Source organism: Natator depressus, chromosome 13, assembly GCF_965152275.1.
Source record: "Natator depressus isolate rNatDep1 chromosome 13, rNatDep2.hap1, whole genome shotgun sequence".
Lineage (NCBI taxonomy): Eukaryota > Metazoa > Chordata > Testudines > Cheloniidae > Natator > Natator depressus.
This window is the reverse complement of record NC_134246.1, coordinates 10,562,671-10,586,847: the sequence shown is the minus strand read 5'-3', so window position 1 is coordinate 10,586,847 and position 24,177 is coordinate 10,562,671. Positions and strand designations below refer to the sequence as shown.

Below are 24,177 nucleotides of genomic sequence, written 5' to 3'. Positions count from 1 at the left end.
TGAAATCCTACAGATCAGAGCTCCAACAGACCATCCTCTCCTGATGTGGGAAAGCTCCCCACTGTATTTTTTCTAGTGCTTTGCCTAGGACATTTTTAATTGACCCTAATGAAAGAGCTTCTACCCCTTCCTTGCAAGACGATTCTTTAGCCTAATATGTCTCACTGTCGGGACTTTTCTTCCTGATATTCATTTTAACAGTGGGGCACATGCACCCTGGAGAGATTTATTTGGATATGTTGAAAACAGCTAATTGGTTTTAGAACATCTGTTTACTATATAGTCCCAATCCCTGTAAAACTTGTCTGTATGAATCTGTACCATGATGGTGCTAACAACAGCAGTTATTGGTATCCTGCTCAGCAAGACGCCCTGTGACCTACCCATGTTTCCTCTGAAGACTGAGAAGTGAAACAAGCTGATGGTTTAATACTAAACTGCTCTGTCTAGTGGAAGAAAAGGCAGCTTGTCTCAACGGACGATCTGCCTGTAGGTTGATAACTTCAGAGTCAGTAAGGACATCAAGCATATTTGTTAAGCATCATGCTAAAAACATAGGACCCAATCTTGCAAGGGAGCTAGGCACCATCAGGGCCATATTGTGTACATGTGACAGCCGCAAACTTGGATAACTCTGGTGACTGACCTGGAGATCACCTACGCTAAAAGCATGAGTGTCTACAGCTTGAATTAAATTGCCAGGCTCTGTAACCAAACTGTAACAGACCCATATCCCCTGTACATCACATAACACACACTGACCAGTCAGGGACAGATTAAAGTCTCCTGGGGCCCTGGGCCAGAGCAAGTTGGGGGACCCCAGTGCCAAAACTGTGGCTCAACCCCACTGCTTCTGCCTGCAGCCCTGCCCCCATTCTGCCTCTTCCCACGCGGCTCTACCCCCATTCCACCTAAGGCCCCAACCTGTTCTGCCCCTTCTCCCACAGCCACACCCCCATTCTGCCCTCGGCCCTGCCCCATTCCACCTCTTCCCCTGCGGCCCCACCCCTGCTGGCTCCTTTCTGCTCCTCTCCTCCGCCCCCATGGCCCTGAGACTGGAGAAGCTCTGTGACCCCGCCTCGGCCCTGGGTTACACATCCGAGTGGCTCAAAAAAATTGAAACATTTTACAAAAATGTTCATAACAATTTTCCATTTTTTTTTAAATCACAAGGCAGTTTAGATGATAAACATTCAACTAGCTCCGTACACAGCCCATGCACCAGGCAATCCCATGCCATCCTTATGCTCTGCGTGCTGCTCTTATGACAGGCCACCCCATGCTGCCCTTGAACTTGCAATGCCCTCCCCAAACCTGATCATCAAGCACCTCTCCCTCCTCCAACAACTCACTCCTAAAAAACCTCATTTTTGAGGGCTCACCTGGGAAAAGCAATGGTGGTGGGAGGAAATGTTACAATTGCAAGGAGCAGACATATCACAACCGTCACTGACCTGGATAAGAGCTCAGTTCCGCAAGGTGCTCAGAACACTGGCCAAACCCTTGCGCCTATGTATGTGCTTCAGTCCAAGCATGTGCTTATATGCTCTGATGGGCCACCGTGACGAGCACCTTCTGTATTGAGCCATAAATGTGATTCATTATCACTGTGCCTATGTCCCCCTTTCCCATACAATTAGGGCCTCACTTCTTGTGTCGAATCAATGGCTGGGAGGCAGGGAACTTGTCTGTACTTGTATCTGTGTGGTCCTAGCAGGACATAAAAATAAATAATGGATGATGATGATAATAATAATTAAAAGAAAACTATCTGAGGTTGCCCTTAAATTTTTCGGTTCTCTGGTAGCTGTGCGAACGCAGTGGGAATCAATTAGGATTTATTTTGTCTACTTTTTTAAAATTTAGAAATCTGAATTAAATTTAGCCCCTAAAACTGGTTTGTTTTGCTCTTATATAGTCTTTCCAGGTGAGAATCTGCTGTGCTGTCCAGGATTTATCATCCCCTTCAGCTTTTACAGGCTCCTGGAGCATGTCTTGCCAAGGCACTTCATTTCAGGTCAAGACTTCCCTTGGAGATCTTACTTAATACTGCAACGCAAACTCCTATTTCCTAATCTTGCTGGTCTTGGGCACACTGTTTTTCCTTCATGTCAAATCATTGCTACTTCTGCCACAGAATGGTCAGAGAGCCCACAGCAAAGCCTCAGCACAAACTCACAGGTCTGTACCCTGGCTGTGAATCTTTCTCAATCAACAGACCCCAAGAACTAGTTAAGTATGAAGAAGAATAGGCTTGAGGGTCACACAAGCTTCAAGACAGCTTTAGTGGTCTAAAGGGAAATGTATAAACACTATTTATCAAGTCCAATTAAGATTCTGGCTCCATAGGATTGGCAGAGGGAAAACAGAAAATATTTTATGACTTGCCAGAGCATGCATTGTATTATATTCTGAAGTTTATAAACAGAATTACATTAACTCTTTAAGTTCATGGGAGTCAGTTCCTCTCAGCTGAGTTTGCATTCTTACTCTTTGCAAGCAATTTCCAACACTGACGCCAGTATTCTGAATTGCTGCACAAAAAAAATCACAAAAATACTTCTCAGCGGTTAGGATTTAACATAGTATCAGCAGAGCTCTGCTGAGATCGCGCTTCCCTTCCCCCCTGTACCCAGCCCACTATCCTTAGGATCCAGTCACACACCAGAACTGGGCTCCCAGGCAATACACAGCAAGGTGATCATATACTTACTGTTAGAAAGGATCTCACTTTGAACAGCCTATTCGAAGGATGCCACCTCTACCCACTGCTCAAGTGAGAGTTAAAGCTCCCTTGGACTTTTCAAAAAGAGTAGGGAATAACTCTGCAATTGCCTAGCCAACATTCCCTCTTGCAATCATGCAGGTAGTATGCACGTACACAAGACCAGTTTTGGCCATACATCTAGACAATTCTTCAGTTTGCGCACAAAACACAGCAAGTGAGCACAGCTGCTTATTCTAAAAGAAACTGAAACATTTAGCACACTGTATTTATGCATGTATGTGCACCCACACACACACATAACAGACTTCAGAAAAACTCCTCTAAGTGGGGCACTGGAAACCATCTCTCACGATTTTGCTCCAAGTCTTGTGATAAACTAGGAAAATACAATAGAACCTCAGAGTTATGAACACCAGAATTATGAACTGACCAGTCAACCAAACACCTCATTTGGAACCAGAAACATGCAATCAGGCAGCAGCAGAGAGAGAGAGAGAGAGAGAGAGAGAGAGAGAAAAGCAAATACAGTACAATACTGTGTTAAATGTAAACTACCAAAAAAAAAAAAAAAAAGAGAAAGTTCAAAAAAGATTTGACAAAGTAAGGAAACTGTTTCTGTGCGTCTTTCATTTAAATTAAGATAGTTAAAAGCAGCATTTTTCTTCTGCACAGTAAAATTTCAAAGCTGTATTACAGGGGCAGGCAAACTTTTTGGCCTGAGGGCCGCATCGGATTTCAGAAATTGTACGGAGGGCTGGTTAGGGGAGACGCTGCCTCCCCAAACAGCCAGGAGTGGCCCGGCCCTCACCCCTATCTGACCCCCCCTGCTTCTCGCTCCCAGGACTCCTGCCCCATCCAAGCCCCCCTCCCCCCCCATTGCCTGGGACCCCTGCCCCTTCAACCCCCCCCCGCTCTCTGTCCTCTGCCCACCCCTAAACCCCCCCCATCCAACCCTCCCTTTCCTTCCTGACTGCCCCCCTGCCCCATCCAACCACCCCTTCTCCCTGTCCACCCCCGGACCCCCTGCTCCTAACTGCTCCCCCCTGCCCCATCCAACTCCCCCTCTCCTTCCTGACTGCCCCCCTGAGACCCCTGCCCCATCAAACCACCCCTTCTCCCAGTCCCCTGACCTCCCCCAGAACCCCCATCCCTGCCTGCCCCCTGCCGCCCCAGCCAACCCCTCCTCTCATTCCTGACTGATCTCCGCCCCGGGACCCCTGCCTCATCCAATCACCCCTTCTCCCATACCACCGCCGGAACCCCTGCCCCCATTCAACCGACCTGTTCCCCGCCCTCTGACCACCCCGAACCCTAACCACACCCCCGGCCCTCTATCCAACCCCCCTCCCCGCCCCCTTACAGCGCTGCCTGGAGCACCAGTGACTGGAGGTGCAGCTGCACCAGGAGAGGCAGCTGCACCGCCCGGCTAGAGCCAGCCTTGCACCGTGCAGCACAGAGCACTGGGTCAGGCCAGGCTCTGCAGCTGCGGTGCTCCAGGAGCCAGAGGCACAGTGAGCTGAGGCTGCGGGGGAGGGACGACAGCTGAGGAGGGGCCGGGGGCTAGCCTCCTGGGTTAGGAGCTCAAGGGCCGGGCAGAACGGTCCGTAGTTTGCCAACCTCTGCTGTATTAAGTTGTAACCTTTTGAAAGAACAAGCATAACATTTTGTTCAGAGTTATGAACAACCTCCATTCCTGAGGTGTTCGTAACTCTGAAGTTCTACTGTACAACCTAGATGGAGCTACTATAAAGTGGGTGCATAAGTGTTTCGAAAACAATTCACAGAGAGCATTTATCAGTGGTTCACAGTCAAGCTGGAAGAGCATATCAAGTGAAGTCCTGCAGGGACAAGGTCTGGGTCTGGTTCTGTTCAATATCTTCATCAATGATTTAGATAATGGCATAGAGAGAGTACACTTATAAAGTTTGTGGACAATACCATGCTAGGAGGGGTTGTAAGTGCTCCGGAGGATAGGATTATAATTCAAAATGATCTGGACAAACTGGAGAAATGGTCTGAAGTAAATAGGATGAAATTCAATAAGGACAAATGCAGTACTCCACTTAGGAAGGAACAATCAGTTGCGCACACATACAAAATGGGAACATGCTGCCTAGGAAGGAGTATTGCAGAAAGGGATCTGAGGGTCATAGTGGATCACAAGCTAAATATGAGTCAACAGTGTAATGCTGTTGCAAAAAAAGCAAACATCGTTCTGGGATGTATTAGCAGGAGTATTGTAAGCAAGACACAAGAAGTAGTTCTTCTGCTCTACTCTGCACTGATTAGGCCTCAATTGGGGCACTGTGTCCAGTTCTGGGCACCACATTTCAGGAAGGAGCTGGACAAATTGGAGACAGTCCAGAGAAGAGCAACAAAAATAATTAAAGGTCTAGAAAACATGACCTATGAAAAATTGGTTTTATGTAGCCTGGAAAAGAGAAGACTGAGAGGGGACATGATAACAGTTTTCAAGTATGTAAAAGGTTGTTACAAGGAGGAGGAAGAAAAATTGTTTTTCTTAATCTCTGAGGATAGGACAAGCAGCAATGGACTTAAATTGCAGCAAGGGAGGCTTAGGTTGGACATTAGGAAAAACTTGCTTACTGTGAGGGTGGTTAAGCACTAGAATAAATTGCCTACAGAGGTCGTGGAATCTCTGTCATTGGAGATTTTTAAGAGCAGGTTGGACAAACACCCATCAGGGATGGTCTAGGTAACACTTAGTTCTGCCTTGAGTGCAGGGGACTGAACTAGAGAGCTCTCGAGGTCTCTTCCAGTCCTACGATTTATGATATTTTTGGTGTTTTTCTTAAAGTCCCCAATCCTGGAGTCAGGTGATTATGTCAGAATCACAGCTTTCTTTTTTTTTTTTTTAAAGGAAGTTTCTAGACCTCAGCGTTGTGGAGAAAAACTCCAATGCCCCCAAAACCAGAAGACAAATTTAAAAAAGAAGCCAAATTGTATTATTTTTAAAATATGATTTTGGGGGTCTGGCTCATTATTATTGAAGGTTTGGGGTTGGAAGTTCTGCTTCCCCATTTTGGATAGCAACAGTCTGAGGTAGATTCTTTTTCGATAACAACAGGCTCTGCATTCCTTACAATGTGAAAAAATAATATTCCCAGGCAACAGAAATTTTCTGAGCAAGTAACTTGCAAAAAGAAAAAAAACCTGGCTGCAGTTTCTGAAGATAATAAAGTTGTCAGGGGCAGGTGTTCTATTTTTGCTGTTTTAACTTTGTAGAGTTAATTGAGCTTCCCACCCATATTCCCCCCAGGCGTCTCCCTGTACTACACACTCCACACGTTTTTGCTGTTATACAACACAGCCATCTTCCCCTAAATGTGTGATAGAGAGCTCGTAAAAAAACCAAACCAAAAAAAAAAAAAACCCCAACCAACAAACCCCGGAAGTTTATGTTCTCAGAAATAGCTCAAATAGTTTTTGAGAGAGTAACTGGGAACTGCGGCACAATAATGTTTGAAATGCTGTAGCAGCAAGTCTATACTCTGAAATCAAAGCCAACACTCTAACCCTCATTCCTACTAGGACCTTATTGTCCTCTCTACCTCAGGGGACGATTATTCTCATGACATGGATGAGGAGGGTAGAATTCCACAGCAGCATGCCCTCTTGCCCCAAGCCCTGTGGAGGTTCTCTGTGGGTGCTCTACTGAGTTTAGGTTGGCCAAGGACAGAGCATCATCTCCTGCCAAACCCATGGGACTCTAGTGGTGAAGTTAATGCTGATCGTCAGTGCTGCAAGGAAGCCCATTTACACATCTTCCTGTAAGAGAAAGATGAGAAAAAGAATGTACGGCTTTTCTATTTCAGAGTGGTAGCTGTTAGGATATAGATATTCAGGCCTGTCTATAAAGGCCTATACGTTAAGAATGTAGGTATATGTTTATCATTTAGCTGGTTATAGAGGTATAAAAGAAAGAATCAAAATCACTGTCTGCTTGTGTAAGGGCCTTCTCTCACTGTGACAGTCTGAGGCCCTGTTCTTAAGCTAAGGCCTTTGGCTAAGCAGCAGGAGCAGCCATAAGCTGGTAAGCGTATGGTCACATCCTCGCATTCCAAACTAATCACATTGAAATAAGGAGCTATTGGGCTGTTAGGAATACAGTCCTGTCCTGATAATGCCTATCACCTCCAGAGAAAGGGAAGAGCCTAGAAGATGTAAAAGGAAACTTAGTTTGATAGCATCCTGTCTGGCAAGAACTCACTTATCAATAGCTGGGATGTGAAATCCTCATTTCTTTGTTGTTCTATCACTGTAGTCCCCAGTTCCCTATTGTTTGTCTGTATAATCTCTGTCTGGTTCCGTGATTGTTTCTGTCTGCTGTATAATTAATTTTGCTGGATGTAAACTAATTAAGGTGGTAGGATATAACTGGTTAAATAATCATATTACAATATGTTAGGATTGGTTAGTTAAATTTCAGTAAAATGATTGGTTAAGGTATAGCTAAGCAGAGCTCAAGTTTTACTATATAGTCTGCAAAAAGAAAAGGAGTACTTGTGGCACCTTAGAGACTAACAAATTTATTTGAGCATAAGCTTTCATGGGCTAAAACTCACTTCATCGGATGCATGCAGTGGAAAATACAGTAGGAAGATTATATATATATTATATATATATGTACACACACAGAGAACATGAAAAAATGGGTGTAGCCATATCCACTATAACAAGAGCGATCAGTTAAGGTGGGCTATTATCAGCAGGAGAAAAAAAAACTTTTGTCGTGATAATCAGGATGGCCCATTTCCAACAGTTGACAAGAAGGTGTGAGTAACAGTAGGGGGAAAAATAAGCATGGGGAAATACTTTTACTTTGTGTAATGACCCATCCACTCCCAGTCTTTATTCAATCCTAATTTAATGATGTCCAGTTTGCAAACTAATTCCAATTCAACAGTTTCTCGTTGGAGTCTGTTTTTGAGGTTTTTTGGTTGAAGAATTGCGTCAAGTGCTGTCTCTGCATTGCACAGCTCACAGGAACCTCACCCCCTTTGGGAATATTTTGCATGTTCCATGCTCTCATGCTCAAAGTTAGGCCCATGCGCAGGTACCTTTCGAAATCGCTGCCCAAATGCAACTGTGACCAGGTTGCGCCCAGCGGCTGTGTGTGGCTACGTTTCTGGAAAATCAAGGTCAGACCATTTTACCTTCCTCGGTGAACATATGAATAGAATGTATTTATATACATGGGGAAGGTCTGTGGTCTGGGTTAACACAGGAGGTCAGACTAGGTGGTCAGAATTGTCTCTTCTGGCCTCAGAATCTATTAATCTATATATGAACCTCATTTATAAAGGAAAGCAAGTATAGCTCATTGGATTTCAGTCTCGGGGCTCTAGTGTGTCTTAAGATTCGTAAGACTCAGGAATCACAAATACTGATATAAACTCCACTTGTAGTACTTTTCGACATTTCTGTCCTTTGTTCTGTTTAAGATACTGACATTTCAATGCAAGGTCTTTAAAGGGGATCCTGTCGCACTAATGATAATGAGAGTTGCGCCTCTGGCTTCAGTGGAGGTAGGATCTGGCCTCAATTCATGCTTTGCTAGCCTGCATGCCAATTAATGCGCCCAGGCAACGCCTCACAGCCAGGGCTGCATGTGAGCCAGGTGTGTGCAAAAGTGCCTTTTGAAGACTTGGCCTCAAAGCTTTTGCATTTCTTAGCTACTGTGGGAGGACATGGACTTTATTCAACTGCCCAGGCTTTGTCAATCATTAGCCGCTAACCTGAATGGTGTTTATTTTAAGGAGCTTAAATAAATTGTTCTGGGCCGTAATTTTTTTAACTTTTTGTCACTTGGTTTAAACACAAGTAACACTCTCCACATGGTAAATGACTTTCTGACTTTGGCCTTTTGGCACTGGAAAAGCAAATTTAACTGTAAACTCCCGTCAGAACATGTGCTGTAATGCAGTTTCAGCTGTCACTTTGCCCTATTATACTCTTGATGCTCTGAGTTTATTCAAAGGCCATAAATAAATAGCCAGTTTCTTTAAAGTGTGAGAGATAGGGTGCTTGGAGGGCTGGGCAGCCTAGTGGTTATTGCACCTTACCTTCTGCCCCTCCCGATCCCTTGCCTTTCTGTCAGGGAAGTAGAGGTGCCCGCTTCCTGACCCTAAGCCAGGGATCTTCTGACCTCTACTTGCATCTGGGCTTCGACCCTCAAGGAGATGTGATTGGGGGACCCAGGCCCTCCCTGTGGGAAGCCACACTGGCAGGGTCCTTCTTGCAAAGAATGTAAGTCCACTCCCCTGGGCTACTAGTTCCAACCTATATATCCCTTCGTTTAGGATGTGGCCCCTATAGTCCAAACAGTCAATCGCTCAACACGGGTCCAAGTGAGCAGGGTCCTGCAGGACCTGCTGGTTCTCAAAAGTGGGGGTGGTGGTGGTTACAGGCCCTACCTGCACTGTGGGTCCCCTTCTCAGGCTCAACCTTCTGTCTGGGTTCCCGGAAAAGGATTCATCTCTCCTATTGCCCCCTCCACCACTCTTTGCCTGGGGTTCCGATCTCCTTCTAACCCACTGCTCCAGTCAGAGCATGCTCAGCAGGCACCGGGGGTGGGGTGGCGGGGCAGGCTACCTGGGCCCAGTATTGCTTTGTAATCCCTTCAGGCCCAGCACGGGGTTTGTAAAACACACCACAGTGTGGGTCTATTCAGAGAGGCGACTACAAAAGCGGCATTGTGGGGTTCCATGCTTTCCTCTCAGCAATTTCAGGTCAAATTTGCTGAGTTTGCATGGTTTATCAAACTTCCAGACTTGCAACCTCAGTTTGGGACCTAGAAGTCAAGCTAGGTTCTTTTTATTCTGTTCTTTCTGGTTCTTATGCCATGCACGCCACCAGGGGTTCTGCTTCCAACAACACCAGCATTTTTTTTAAACAGCTAATAAAATCATCCCAAGCACAGAACTTGGTGGTGATGGGGGGACTTCAGCTACCCAGACATCTGTTGGGAAAATAACACAGCAGGGCACAGATTATCCAATAAGTTATTGGAACGTACTGGAGACCATTTTTTATTTCAAAAGGTGGAGACTAGGGGAGAGGCTGTTCTAGATTTGATTTTGACAAATAGGGAGGAACTGGCTGAGAATTTGAAAGTGGAAGGCAGCTTGGGTGAAAGTGATCACAAAATGATAGAGGTCATGATTCTAAGGAATGGTAGGAGGGAGAACAGCAAAATAAAGACAGGTGGATGCTATGCATCCAATGAAGTGAGCTGTAGCTCACGAAAGCTCATGCTCAAATAAACTGGTTAGTCTCTAAGGTGCCACAAGTACTCCTTTTCTTTTTTCTTTTTAAAAATAAAGACAATGGATTTCAAGAAGGCAGATGTTCGCAAACTCAGGGAGTTGGTAGGTAAGATCCCATGGGAAGCAAGTCTAAGGGGAAAAACAGTAGAAGACAGTTGGCAGTTTTTCCAGAGACATTATTAAGGGCACAAGAGCAAACTATCCCACTGCGTAGGAAAGATAGGCAGTATGGCAAGAGACCACCCTGGCTTAACCAGATCTTCAATGACCTAAAAAACAAAAAAGAGTCCTACAAAAAGTGGAAACTAGGTCAAATTACAAAGGATGAATATAAACAAATAACACAAGTATGTAGGGACAAAATTAGAAAGGCCAAGGCACAAAACGAGATAAGACTAGCTAGAGACATAAAGGGTAACAAGAAAACATTCTACAAATATTTTAGAAGTAAGAGGAAGATCAAGGACAGGGTAGGCCCGTTACTCAATGAGGCGGAAAAAATAATAACAGAAAATTGGAAATGACAGAGGTGCTTAATGAGTCTTTGTTTTGGTTTTTACCAAGAAGTTTGGTGGTGATTGCACGTCTAACGTGGTGAATGCCAGTGAAAATGAGGTAGGATCAGAATAGTAGGTTGTGGAGTATCTGTCATTGGAGATTTTTAAGAGCAGGTTAGACAAACACCAGTCAGGGATGGTCTAGATCAGGGGTGAGCAAACTTTTTGGCCCGAGGGCCGCATTGGGGCTGCAAAACTGTGTGGAGGGCCAGGTAGGGAAGGCTGTGCCCTTGCAAACAGCCTGGCCCCTGCCCCCATCCAACCCCTCACATTTCCCACCCCGACTGCCCCGCTCAGAGTCCCCGAACCATCCAACCCCCCCATGCTCCTTGTCCCCAGACCACACCCTCCTGGGACCCCCCAGCCCCTAACCGACCCCCAGGCCTCCACCCCCTATCCAACTCCCCCTGCTCCCCGTCCCCTGACCACCCCCCCCCCGAGAACCTCTGCACCAACCACGCCCTGCTCCCTGCCTGCCCCGACCCCTATCCAAATCCCCGCCCCCTGACAGGCCCCCGGGACTCCCACGTTTATCCACCCCCCCATTCCCCGTCCCCTGACCACCCCCCCAAACCTCCATCCCATCCAACCACCCCCTGCTCCCTGTCCCATGACTGCCCCCCCCCGGGACTCCCTGCCCCTTATCCAACCCCCCAGCCCCAGCCCCCTTATCATGTCACTCAGAGCAGCATGCCTGGCCACCCGGCCGGAGCCAGACACGCTGCCGCGCTGCTCTGCAGAAGCACGCAGCCCCGCCGCCCAGAGCACTGCCCGCGCAGTGGGAGAGGGGGGAGAGTGGGGGAGGGACCAGGAGCGAGCCTCCTCAGCCAGGAGCTCAGGGGCCGGGCAGGACGGTCCCGCGGGCCGGATATGGCCTGCAGGCTGTAGTTTGCCCACCTCTGGTCTAGATAATACTTAATCCTGCCACGAGTGCAGGGGACTGGACTAGATGACCTCCCGAGGTCCCTTCCAGTTCTATGATTCTATGAATAGTGACATTTCTACAACTGGACCTCGGTTAAGAATTCAAAGCTGGAATAGAACCCAGTGTATCCTCCTATGGTTGCAGCACTGACAGAACTAGCAAAACCTTAGTTGAGTATAGTGCCTCTGACTACACACTGGGAGTGGAGTTACGTAAGCAGGTACCATTCTGCCATAGGCGCTTTTCTGACAGTACCCACACTGAAGGTCTGCTGTGGCAGAGACATGTTTTAACTGCAGGTCTGATGCTGAAAAGTTTGAACTCTGTAGCTGCTCCTTATCCTTAGGAGACAGGCCCCTTATGCTAACCATTGCAGGATAGCACACTGAATGCTACAGCCTGTCCTTGATGATTTGGCATATGGAACAGTGCTGGGAGACTCTACTACACATCGTCAGCAAGTCCTCCTGATCATTCCCACAGCAGGGAATGATTTTTGCCCCCTGACAAGCAGGGAACAATTTTAAAGGGATAGGACATAAAGGTGTCAAGCTCTCACTGTCTGACAGCTCCATTTCAGAAATCTGCCAGGGAAAGACAAAATAAAAAGCCACAGATTCCTCTACCAGCAACGAGAGGGGGGAAAAAGACACTTTTGGGTGACGGTGGAAAAAAGAGATGGACCCAAACTAGGATTCTCCAAGAGCTCCCCAAACCCACAATGGAAACAAGTGGGAAGAGCCCCAAAGTGCTTAGACCATGGAGTGTAGGAAGGTCTGGATCTATTCAGATAGTATTTTCTTTTTTCCTTTACCACCTCAGGTCTTTTAAACACATCCACAGTGCATCTGTCCCTGCTCTTGCTGAATCCTTCAGATGGTTTGCCATTGACTCCAATACCAGAAGGACTCGGCTTTCCATGAATTACGTTACGTAGGATGGGCAGCAAGTTGGAATCCATTGAATTTACACAACATTTCACCTCCAAATGAGAAAACACTGTGGGTTTCATGACCCCTTCCTGTGAAGTGCAGCCCAAATAATATTTCCCATCGCTCAGTCTTTTTGTGGAAAAGGCCTGTGTACACTTACAAAAGAGCAGCAAAGAAAACATTCGTCATTACAATGAGCTCTTTTTCTGGCTATGATACAGTTTCTTGTGAAACCCTTAGAATCAGCAAGGACAAAAATGTTGATATGCAAAGTCTTCTTCAAGGGTAACACATTTTGGTATTCATAATAAAATACCTTAATCACTTTGGCTAATTTACTACATCTTGGGCAAAATGATTCTTTCGAAATGATGTGAAGAGATCTTCCTTATTTAATTTCAAGCCTGTACCGTTAACACGCCCCTGTTTGGGAAAGATACAATCAAATAGTGCCCTCTAGTGGTTTACAGTAGTATTACCGTAAAGAGTTTCCCAAGCTGTAGAAGACTGGCTAAAAAAACCAACACAAGCAGATCAAAACATTGAACCATAAGTGACTGAAACACTTGTTGGCTCAAAAATGCAAAACCACTGCCACAACTGGCAATTCCTGTTAAAAGCATCTGAATATCAACTCACTCTTCAAGACAGTCCCACCAGCTCAGAGCTGAGGCTCGTTGCCAAGGCACAGCAAGGAGTTCTGGCTTTTGAATATCTGCTCTGTGCACGTGAACCAAATACAGGGCTCCAATCTCTAGGCTTGTTGACCCTACAGCTTTCATAACCATGAACAGGATGGTCATCAAAACAGAAAGGGTTTACACTCTCTCTGAATGGAAGGAAAACAAAGATCGCGACTGAACTCTCAACAGCTACGTTGAACTTTTCGGAAAGGAAAAGAAAAATGAAGAACCTTTAATAGATGCAGTCTTACGGCTTTGTACAGAGTTCTTTAGGTGAACGGCAACTGTGCCATCTTAATGAGAAATGCTCATTAGCTCAGGCCATTGCAGTTTAGGACCTGAGCTAAGGTGCTTTTATGCCCTTATGCCCGTGGTATCTGAGTGCATCACAATTATTAATGTATTTAACCTCACAACACTTCTGTGAGGTAGGGAAGTGCTATCATCCCCATTTTGCAGATGGGGAATCGAGGCACAGAGAGACAAGGGCACGTCTACGCTACAATAAAAGCTCTGTGGCACAGCCTCAGCTGGCCTGGGTCAGCTGACTTGCACTTGAGGGGCTCGAGCTGCAAGGATATCAAATTGCAGTGTAGATATTTGGGCTTGGGCTGGAGCCTGGGCTGCGAGATCCATTGAGACAGGAGGGTCTCAAACCCCGGGCTCCAGTCCAAGCCTGAACATCTACACTTCTATTTTTAGCCCTGCAGCCTGAGCCCGAGTCAGCTGACCTGGGTTCTGAGACTTGGCAAAGAGTGTTTTTTATTGCAGCGTAGCTGTAAAGTAAGTGACTTGCCCAGTGGTCACACGGGATGTCATTGGAAGAGCAGGGAACTGATTATAGGTTTCTAGAGTCCCAGTCTGAATCCTTAATCACATGACCCAAAGACCACTGGAGTCAAGAGCAGGGCTTAATTTGCACCAGGGCTTGCCAGGGCTCAGCTCCGGCACCTCTGGGCTTGGCAGTTCATAGCCCCGGCACCTCTGGGCTGGGCAGTTCAGAGCCCCGGCACCTCTGGGCTTGCCACATCAGTTATGAAAGTAAAAAAAAAAAAATTACTTAAGCCCTGGCACCTCTTTCATTACAAATTAAGCACCGGTCAAAGGCAGCCTTTCCACTGACTTCAGGACTTTGGATCAGGCCCACAGTAAACAGTCTATACAGACAGAGTGTACAGACTGGAGAACTAGGAGTCTATGTATCCCCCGCACTTACACGGGCATAAACCTGGTGTGAGAGGGGAATCAGAGAATCCCTAAGAGAATCAGAGCTTTACTGTTCTACAAACCCAAAGACTTCTTCGAAAAACAAACATGGATTGTCACTAAAGGCTCTCCAGACCCTCTAAAACATCACTCCACCTCACTCTCAAATCTGAGGTGCTCTGCTGAGAGACACCCCCAGCAGACAACTGGTTCTCTGATCAGATCCAGGCCCTTTTTTCCTCTCACCTGGTCTTCCTCCCAAATGAGGCAGCCCAGGCAGCTACCTTGCCTCTGACTCAGAGCTCTCCCCAGCAGCCGCCTCTGGAGCTGTGAGAGACACATCCCAGGGGTCCAGATCTAGTCCAAACTGCTGACAAGGCTATACTGCAGCCTAAATTTGCCTCTCCAGCTGCCAGCTTATGGAGGGTGAAGTGACTGCTCAAGAGAACCCTGCCCCTTTGAGGGCATTTGTCTAATGCCCATTTCAACCTTGTGCAGCCGTGGACACCGGGCTCATTCCTAGGGACCCAGTCAGGTGGCTAATGTGAACGAGGCTGGGAATTGCGCAGACCATGGTCAGTGTGTCCCTTATGCATTAATACAGCAGGCTCCTGTCTCATGGAAGTCCTTAACAGTCTTCCAGTCAGGCCTGAAGATTAAGAGAACAGAATGACCCATGTGCCTGGAAATCCTGAGACCACTAAAGCTCCAGTTACATTCTAGTGCATTCAATACATAGACAGTCGTATCATGTTAACATCCAAATGCTACTGATGAACCTCCTCACTTCTGCTATGTCTGGGACAACCTCTCTGTACCTTTATGTTGGGTATCCATGGGGGACTACTTGGGAAAATGGGGGACTCTCAAGGAAAGTTCAGACAACACATGCAGCTGACAGGGACCTGCACCCCCTCCCCCCCGCCCACCTCAAAGGCTGAATATATTGGGGTCTAAAAATAGCAATGTTAAAAGTTCAGCTAAGTCCTTTTGTTTATTTAAAAGGGTGGTTTTGTAAAAACTTTTGCATGCAGTGATCTACTTGGCCGTATTTTGAACGCTAAACTAAATTCAACTCCCAAGATATTTGTCTCCCTGTCAGTATTTCACAGTACATCCCGCTCCACCAACACAGACAGCCAAGACGAGGAAAAGACAAATTCTGGGTAAATCCAAGACAACCTTGTTTCTAAGAGTGTTCCAGAGCGATTCTTCATTTTCACTGACTAGCCCACATTCCATTATGCTGCCAAGCCAGAATAAGAGTTTAGGGAAATGTACTCTCTGAAAAAAACTCCCTCCATTATTTTTAGAGTAATGCAACACTACAACACAAAGAAACAGGGCTTCTGCAGCCACCAACGTTACACTGCCCTTAAGCCTGTGACGATAAAAGTAAAGGAACAGTGAAGTGCACGCTTTTTTATATGGACTTTTTTACATTGTTTTATCTTTTTAAAAGCTTGAAAATAAACTCGCTTTTCCTACAGTTTGCCCTTCATTATTTTTCCTCCCTTTGTTTCTACTCCCCAGCCTACTCTTCAGGCTTTGTAAAATAAACAAATGCTTTGGAACACCTAATATGAAGAGATTTCCTTCAAAATATTTTTAAAAGTTTCAGTGAAAACTGGTGTTTGTTTGCGCCCCAAACCTCTCCAGTAGTGGAAACCCAAACTCCAGAGCATCCTGCTTAGAGCATGATTCCCACAATGTGAAACTGACTAGGAACCTCCCCCAGCCCCCAAAATCTGAAACCAATCAAACTAATTTCATTGTTCTAGGTGAGTGAAATAAAAAGGGAACAAACAGTATATATCGGGGGGGGCACCATTTTTAAAAGACTCTTTTCATTTTAATAAAGAAGGTGCTTTTAGTAACAGAAATAAGGCTTTATGTTTGGAATATGATTTTTAACTCGACTGTGTTCCATTAGAAAAAGAATTCCACAACATGTGATGCTTTCCGCTTTGTAAGTTCTTAGGTGTTGGGCCGCATTTTGGGCCTTTGAAACACATGCCGAGAGCATTTGAACATTTGGTTCCTATAGGACTGGGAGTTAAGTTTCTTCATGTGATTTATTTGGGCTGGAGAGGCTGAGGGGAGCCGAACAAAGGTCTCACAGCTAGAGGTTAACAAAGTCATCATAACATATTTAGCAAATGAAACTGAAAACTACAGTCATATAGAACGTGGTGGGAAGAAATACAGTCCCAAGCTGGAATGTCACGAAGGTGCCTTCCTGAAAAGACTTGTGCTTCATGTTACGCATTATGAGAAGTCCCACTCAACACAACAGGACAGCTCACAGACTCACACTGCATGAGGTTAAGTGTATGCGTGAGTCTTCACAGGATCAGGGCTTAAATACTTACAGCCAGATAATGGATAGCTTTGGGAGGTAGTGTGGTCCCGTGGGTAACACAAAGGGGTTAAAACCAAGAGACAGAGTTTATTCCATGCACTAACAGTGTGATCTAGGCTAAACCAGTTCATCTCTAGGCCCCTTTGTTTCCCTCTCTGTAAAATGGGGATAATACAGAGGTGGGCAAACTATGGCCCACGGGCCACATCCGGCCCGTGGGACCCTCCTGCCTGGCCCCTGAGCTCCTGGCTGGGGAGGCTAGACCCCGGCCCCTCCCCTGCTGTTCCCCGTCCCCCGCAGCCTCACTTTGCCGTGACACCGGCGCAATGCTCTGTGTGGTGGGGCTGCGAGCTCCTGGGGCAACACAGTTGCAGAGCCTGGCCTGACCCGGTGCTCTATGCTGCACGGTGCGTGGCTGGCTCCAGCCCGGCAGCACGGCTGTAGCATCGCCAGCCACCAGTGCTCCAGGCAGCGCAGTAAGGGGGCAGGGAGCGGGGGGCGGGGGGTGTTGTTGTTGGATAGAGGGCAGGGTAGTTTGGCAGGGTGGTCAGGGGGTTGGGGGTGGATAGGGGTCAGGGTGGTCAGAAGGGGGGGAACAGGGGGGTTGAATGGGGGCAGGGGTCCCAGGGGGCAGTCAGGAACGAGAGGAGGGGTTGGATGGGGCGGCAGGGGGCAGTCAGGGGCGGAGGTTCTGGGGGTGGTCAGGGGATGGGGTGGGGTGGATGGGGCAGGGGTCCGGGGGGGGCGCCAGGGAGCGAGAAGCAGTGGGGGATGAATGGGAGTGGGGGCTGGGCCACGTCCCCCTCCCCTAATCGGCCCTCCATACAATTTCCAAAACCCGACGCGGCCCTCCGGCCAAAAAGTTTGCCCGCCCCTAGGATAATACATATCGCTTGTGGTGAAACACTGACGTATGCATAAATAAACCTCATGTGTTACACATCTAAATCATAAATAAGTGCCGAGTATTGTTATTATGTAGTCTTGGGGACAGAAAAGTAGGAGATTTCATTAAGTCTCACTAAAAGGGAAAACGGTCAAGGGGAGACCCAGAAGATGGTGATAATTTAGAGTGCGTGTGTGTAAAAGTGGTGGGCTGTGGTGAGGTGAAGTGAGGTTTCAGGAGGAATTGGAATGAAGAGAACATGGATGCCTAGGATAAGGGCGCAGGAAGGTTGTCCAAGACGCAGCCGGGGTGGGGTGGGGAGGTTCATCAGCATTTGGATGTCAGAACGTTAGGCGCGTCCATGTATCGAATGCATTAGGATACAAGCCGAGCAATAGCTTCTAGGGTTTATAGGCACATGGATCATTCTTCTCTCTTAATAAACAACCTGCATCCTTTAACCTGACTGCCCACTGATATCTATGTTAATCTGCTGGCGCCTCTCATTGTCACCCTCCAGAGAGAGAGAGTTTATGTTTAATTCCACCCATCTTTCAATTTCACCCAAAACTATTTATTGTTATTGGCACTGTTCAGTTCACTGTGTTCCAGAAGCCAGGCCCGTTGCACTTAAGGAAGTGTTTTCAGTGTTTCAGGCAAATTAATACAATCTAACATCAGAAAACTGGAAGAAAAGAAAATCAGGACAAATGGAAGTGACCAAAATCAATGAGGGCCCTCAACATATCACAGGATTGGGCCCCATAATTTAAACTGAAAAGGCATTAGTAATACCTGTCAGGATGTGGTTTGAATCAAATAATCCCTTGAATTGTTTCCATGCTACATTTTATTTTCAGGTATTAGGCAAGAAGATGGGAAAATATTGTTGTGGCATCAGACACCACCGGGAAAGGTGTGATGTAATAAACTGAGAGAGAGAATACTGTACATTTGCATAGTACATTCCTGCCAAGAACCTCGAAGAGATTCACATACATTCGTTATTTAAGCCTTACAATATTCTGGGAAGGTTTCAGAGTAACAGCCGTGTTAGTCTGTATTCGCAAAAAGAAAAGGAGTACTTGTGGCACCTTAGAGACTAACCAATTTATTTGAGCATAAGCTTTCGTGAGCTACAGCTCACTTCATCGGATGCAATATTCTGAGAAGAATTTTACAGATTGGTGATGGACGCACTGGGAGGCTAAGCCAGCCAAGAACTGATCCCAAGAGTCTTGAACCTCTGCATGACTTGCTGCCAGGGGTTAAAGAAAGAGAGAGTGGTGGGGAATTGCATTTCCCATCCTCAAATGCTCTTCTGGTGCGAAGTAGCAGCATTCCCCCCTACATCTAGCCCTCCCTCCTCCTTGTCTGCTGCAGCAAAAATTTCCCCTCCTCTTTCAGCCTACTATAACCACAGCCTGTTTCTTTCCTTCCCCTCCCTCAAACACATGCTTACAACCAGAATATTTGACAACATGATTACACTGTCCAGCACAGTTACAAGCAATCTGGTGCCAGACTCTCAGCTGGTGTCAAAGGAACTTAAGCACATGCTTACTTGCTTTATGGAATAGGGCTCTCAAGGGAAATGCTGCATCTCTTTAGCCATATGCAACATGGGCTTGGAAGATGTGCATGCACTGGAGCACAATGAGCCCAAAGCACATCTACAAATCCTTTGGACTTTAATAGAGAATGAGAAACTTGCTATAGAAGTTTTAAGACAACCTATAGAATTTCTATCGCAAGGCTGTAATCTTTTAAGTTTTACACAGTAGTTTAAAATGTATAGAAAGGATCTCATCTTCTATTAACTCCAGCAGGTTTTTAAGAGTAATTTCCGTGGAACTCTATTATCTTCATCCCTCTTAAATCAGACATGAATTTTCCATTGGGAAATTTATTACAGGCATAATTCAGATGCACAATTGTGACGACGTAACCATAAAACAATAAATTTGGGCCCTGATTCTGCAAACACACATGCCTGGCATTTCTGGACATCCCACCAGATATCTGCATCTTTAGGCACCTAAATACATTGCAAAATCTGGCCCGTCCTCTCTCTGGGCATCAGTTCTCCCTCTCTAATGTGGGAATTATTGCACCTCCCTGCCTCGCAGTGGTGTTGTGAGGATAGATACCTAAAAAATCATGAGATATTCAGTTACTACAGTAATGATAGACAGACAGGTTGGTGATCTTCTTAAGGCACAGTATGGGTGCTTGTGTGCCAGGTTAACATAATTAGTCTAAATTAAATTAATATCCCCTACTAGCAGAGCCTGACATGGTTCCACAGCTACTGGTGCATTAATGTTTCTATTTTAAAATATTCAAGCTAAGGAAAATTAGGGTTGAATATTCACTACTTTAGATGTCTGAGATAGATAAAGGTTAGATGGCAAAATTACCTTTAGATCAATCAAACAGTTTCCCAGGGCTCCCTGATAGCCATTTCACTCATTTCCTGTGTACAAAAATGCTTCATAAATGTATGCTCATAGTTCCATCTGATACCCTGTACAAGGAAATAAAGCACAAATTGCTGTGAAGGAAGCCATTACAGAGCACTTGCAGTATCATCCATTAGCCCCACAATTTTCTTGACAGCACAAAGGACCATATTGTGTCGCTGATATTTAAGCAGAGCTTCCCATTGATTTTAAGTGGAGAGTCCCATTGATTCAAATAGTGAGCTCTGCTTTAAAAAAAAAAAAGATCTATGCTACAATATGGCCCCAAGTAATTCTGTTGCACGGAATTTTGTGAAAAAATTGCCATACAAAACCTGAAAAGCTCTATGAGGTGTTTGTATTTTGAAGTATGTGCAGGCTGTCAAATTCACAGAAACTGACAGCAGGCTCCTCTATTCAAAAAGTCCAGTAGGGGGTCGCTATCAAAATTTATGAAGTAAATTCTGTATCATTCAGATGTTCAGTACATAACCTCTTTTCAAATGTAGAGAGAGATTCATTTTAACAAGTTCAGTTCATAATGCATCAATAAACAGAATTTTTACAATAGCTACAAAGCCAACGGTGGGGGAGTGGAGAGAAAGGATAAAATGTAAAAATAATTCATTTCTTCTGATTCTTGAACAAACAAGAATAACTCCATTCATCCATCTAGTGGTTTCCTCTGTGCATGACATGATTAGACTTGCAGTTTTCCAAACCTGATAACATATTTAAATTATTTTTTTCTTGTAAAAAATAAGTTTGGCAATTAATTGGGGGGGAAGTATAGGGGCCTGATTTTAAAAAACAAGGGGCATGCAATCACATGTGCAGTATGGGCATTCAGTCACAATAAATGTGCCCACAAATCACCGGTAAGATTTACAAGAGCCAATTTCTGTGCAGAATAGCATGCACAAGTTAGACATGCAAATTATCCCAGGTCCCTAGGATAAATCCCAGATCAAGTTATGTGAAAATGTTACATTTTAAACCAGAAGATAAAGAATTAAGACCCTGATTCTGCAACAGGACCAATGCTGCCAATTTTCAATACTGGGGCCTAAAATATTTATAGTTCACCAAACTTATTAATTTGATTTTGATAATACTTTCCCAGTGTGTAGGCACTTAGGTACTGTAGCAATAGGACAGACAGACCGAATTCCACTCAGATCTGTCAAATAGCACAGAATTCATGCACAGTCATGGCAATTGTTCTTACAAATTAGCTTAACAGTTTTTCCATGTGCAATACTAAATTGGGCCGAAAAATGTAAACCTGTAGAACACCCCAAGGGCAAACATCAAAGGGCCTGATTCGCAGCCCATTAAAATCAGTAGGACTCTTTCTATGGACTTCAAAGAGCTTTAGATCTGGGGTAAGTGGGATCTCTTTTTTTCCTTGTGTAGCCAGATCCCTTGGTTTTAAAAACATTTTTGTAATCTTCCGTGTGTGGTTGCTAATGTAAATTAGCATTTCTTCTTAACCTAATACAGCCTTAATTTTGTACAGTGTCATTCACACAATAAATGAGTTGGGTACGACTGAAATACTAAGACTTTACAATGCATGTTTTACCTGACACACTCCACTGGGACAAGTTGGGAACTATACCCCTATGTCCCTTCTTGTTCAGGCTTTGCACGAGATTATGCAATGACCACAGAATGTTGGTCACAATTGGAGCTTTCTGCATGGTAGGCTGAGAGCTCCAAGACACGTGCAATGACCTGCAGACAGATGGTTATGGATCCTCTTATTTTTATGTCTACATTTATTTTCATAAATATGTTCCTCGCTAGTATATTTCTAGGGAATTATAGCACTTCTGAAATAGGTAAAGCTGTTTATTCTCATGTTGCAAACGTAGTGAGGAAAAGCCTTTTGCAGTTTTTACCCATGTTAGCTAGACAAGGTACACCCGAGCAGGGAGATTAAGGTTTACCTCACAGCTAACATGGGTTAAAACTAGAACTGCCTTGTCTTTAGGGTTGCCAAGGGTCTGGTTTTCGACCAGAATGCCCAGTCGAAAAGGGATCTTGGCGGCTCCGGTCAGCACCGCTGACCAGGCCATTAAAAGTCTGGTCTGCACAGCGGGGCTAAAGCAGGCTCCCTGCCAGCCATGGCTCCGCGTGGCTCCTGGGAGCAGCGGCTTGTTCCCCCTCTGGCTCCTATGCATAGGGGCAGCCAGGGGGCTCTGCATGCTGCCCCCACCCAAAGCGCTGGTTCCACAGCTCCCATTGGCTGGGAACCATGGGCAACTGGAGCTGCGTGGGCGGCGCCTGCGGATGGGGCAGTGCGCAGAGCCGCCTGGCCACACCTCCATGTAGGAGCTGGAGTGGGGACATGTAATCACGATTGGGAATTGGATATTTGACAAGCAGATTGGAAATCAAACTCCCAGTATCATAACTTGCATCTTTATTCTGACATGGTTATCTTTAGTGCAGGAAGGGGCTTTGTATTGACCACATGAGTTTAGCTCACAGTTCCCAAAACAATAGGGGTCTGTCAGGCAAGAAATGCTTCTTGTCCTTGCATAATACATACAGGTCTCTTGACACCATCAGCAGCATTAGATCACAGCATCTAGAAACATCACTTCTCCAGCACCCTCCACCAAAGCACTTTACAGACATTAATGCACTAAGGACCACAACCTCACCCCATGAGCAATGTGTCTCTCTTTACCAACAGAAGTTGGTCCAATAAAAGATATTACCTCACCCACCTTGTCTCTCCAATACCCTGGGACCGACACAGCTACAACAGCAGCACTGTATATCATCCTCACTTAGCAGCAGTGGAATTGAGACACAAAAAGAGATGAAGTTACTTGCCAAAGGAAACATTGGCAAAGCTAAGAGCAGAACTTGAGTCTCTTGTGTTTTTAGGTATAAAACCAAATCCTGAAGAACACTGTGTTTCTGCTACTTTTCAGCACACGAGAATCAAAATTTTACCTCTTTTTCTGAAGCAATGGAAGTCTTTCCCTGAAAGGTTTTTGCACCATGGCATCTTGCAGACCTCACCAGAGGCAGCTCCTACCACTCTCACTGGGGACAAATAGCCCCTTGAATACCCCCAACAGCTGCACTGACAAGGTCACTAGAAAGCTGCATCCAGTCATCCTGAGCTAAAGGGAGAGATATGTCAACACACAAGGGGAGAGATTTAGAAGTGGGGATTGCCAGAGATTCAAAAGGCTTCACATGTACCAGAATGGAATTTCAGACAATCATCATCATGATTTATGCTTTGGGGGGCTGGAAATCACTTCACCCATAAAATGCTGCCAATTGGAATGCTTAGCATATTCTGTGCTGTGTGACCGCCCTGAATCTTCCTTGTCTGCAGCTTGTTCCATCGCTAAGGCTATTCTTTTTCTGAGTACATTACGTACCATGCAAGACAGCATGAAAGAATTACTGTATGCATTTCCCCTGCAGCCACTTAAAAGATACCCCGATATGTCAAAGTATTGAAATGGCTTTAAAAAAACATACCAACGGTTGGCTCAGTGACAGATATTGGCCAGTTGTGTGTCATATTTCATTTAATTTCTTCCTGTCCCTCTGCAGAAGGAAGTTACATAATATTATATTTTTATTAATTATTAATTATTATTATTATTATAGCATTCTAGACTTCCCTAAGAAGGAGAACAAAAGAGAGGAGTCAGAAAACAGAAGCTTGGGGGTGTTTATCTCCCATAGCATAGGCACAAATAGACTGACGCAGTGTACCTATATCAAATACAAATTATGATTACCATAGCTCTGTTAAAAAACAGAAGCCAGCATGTTTATCGGTTTACTAGCCACATGGGGCTTTGGGAAACTTATGCATTTGCTGAAGGGATTAAGACATTTTGGCTGTGTGTGCGCGCGCGTGTGTGCATGCATGTGTGTGTGTGTGTGTGTGTCTCTCTCTCTCTCTCTCTCATGTAATCATGATTGGGAATTGGATATTTGACAAGCAGATTGGAAATCAAACTCCCAGTATAACAACTTGCATCTTTATTCTGACATAGTTATCTTCAGTGTGGGAAGGGGCTTTGTATTGACCACATGAGTTTAGCTCACAGTTCCCAAAACAATAGGGGTCTGTCAGGCAAGAAATGCCTCTTGTCCTTGCTGC

General features: G+C 45.5%; 1 long non-coding RNA gene across 1 annotated transcript; it reads right to left on the bottom strand.

The window, feature by feature from the left end:
- Window positions 1–7,776: 7,776 nt before the first annotated feature.
- On the bottom strand, window positions 7,777–23,058 carry LOC141997287 (uncharacterized). Its single transcript, XR_012641707.1, has 3 exons — window positions 23,001–23,058; window positions 19,989–20,095; window positions 7,777–7,877 (listed from the first exon to the last, which is right to left on the bottom strand). It is a non-coding gene; the product is annotated as an uncharacterized LOC141997287 (long non-coding RNA).
- Between the last annotated feature and the right edge of the window lie 1,119 nt (window positions 23,059–24,177).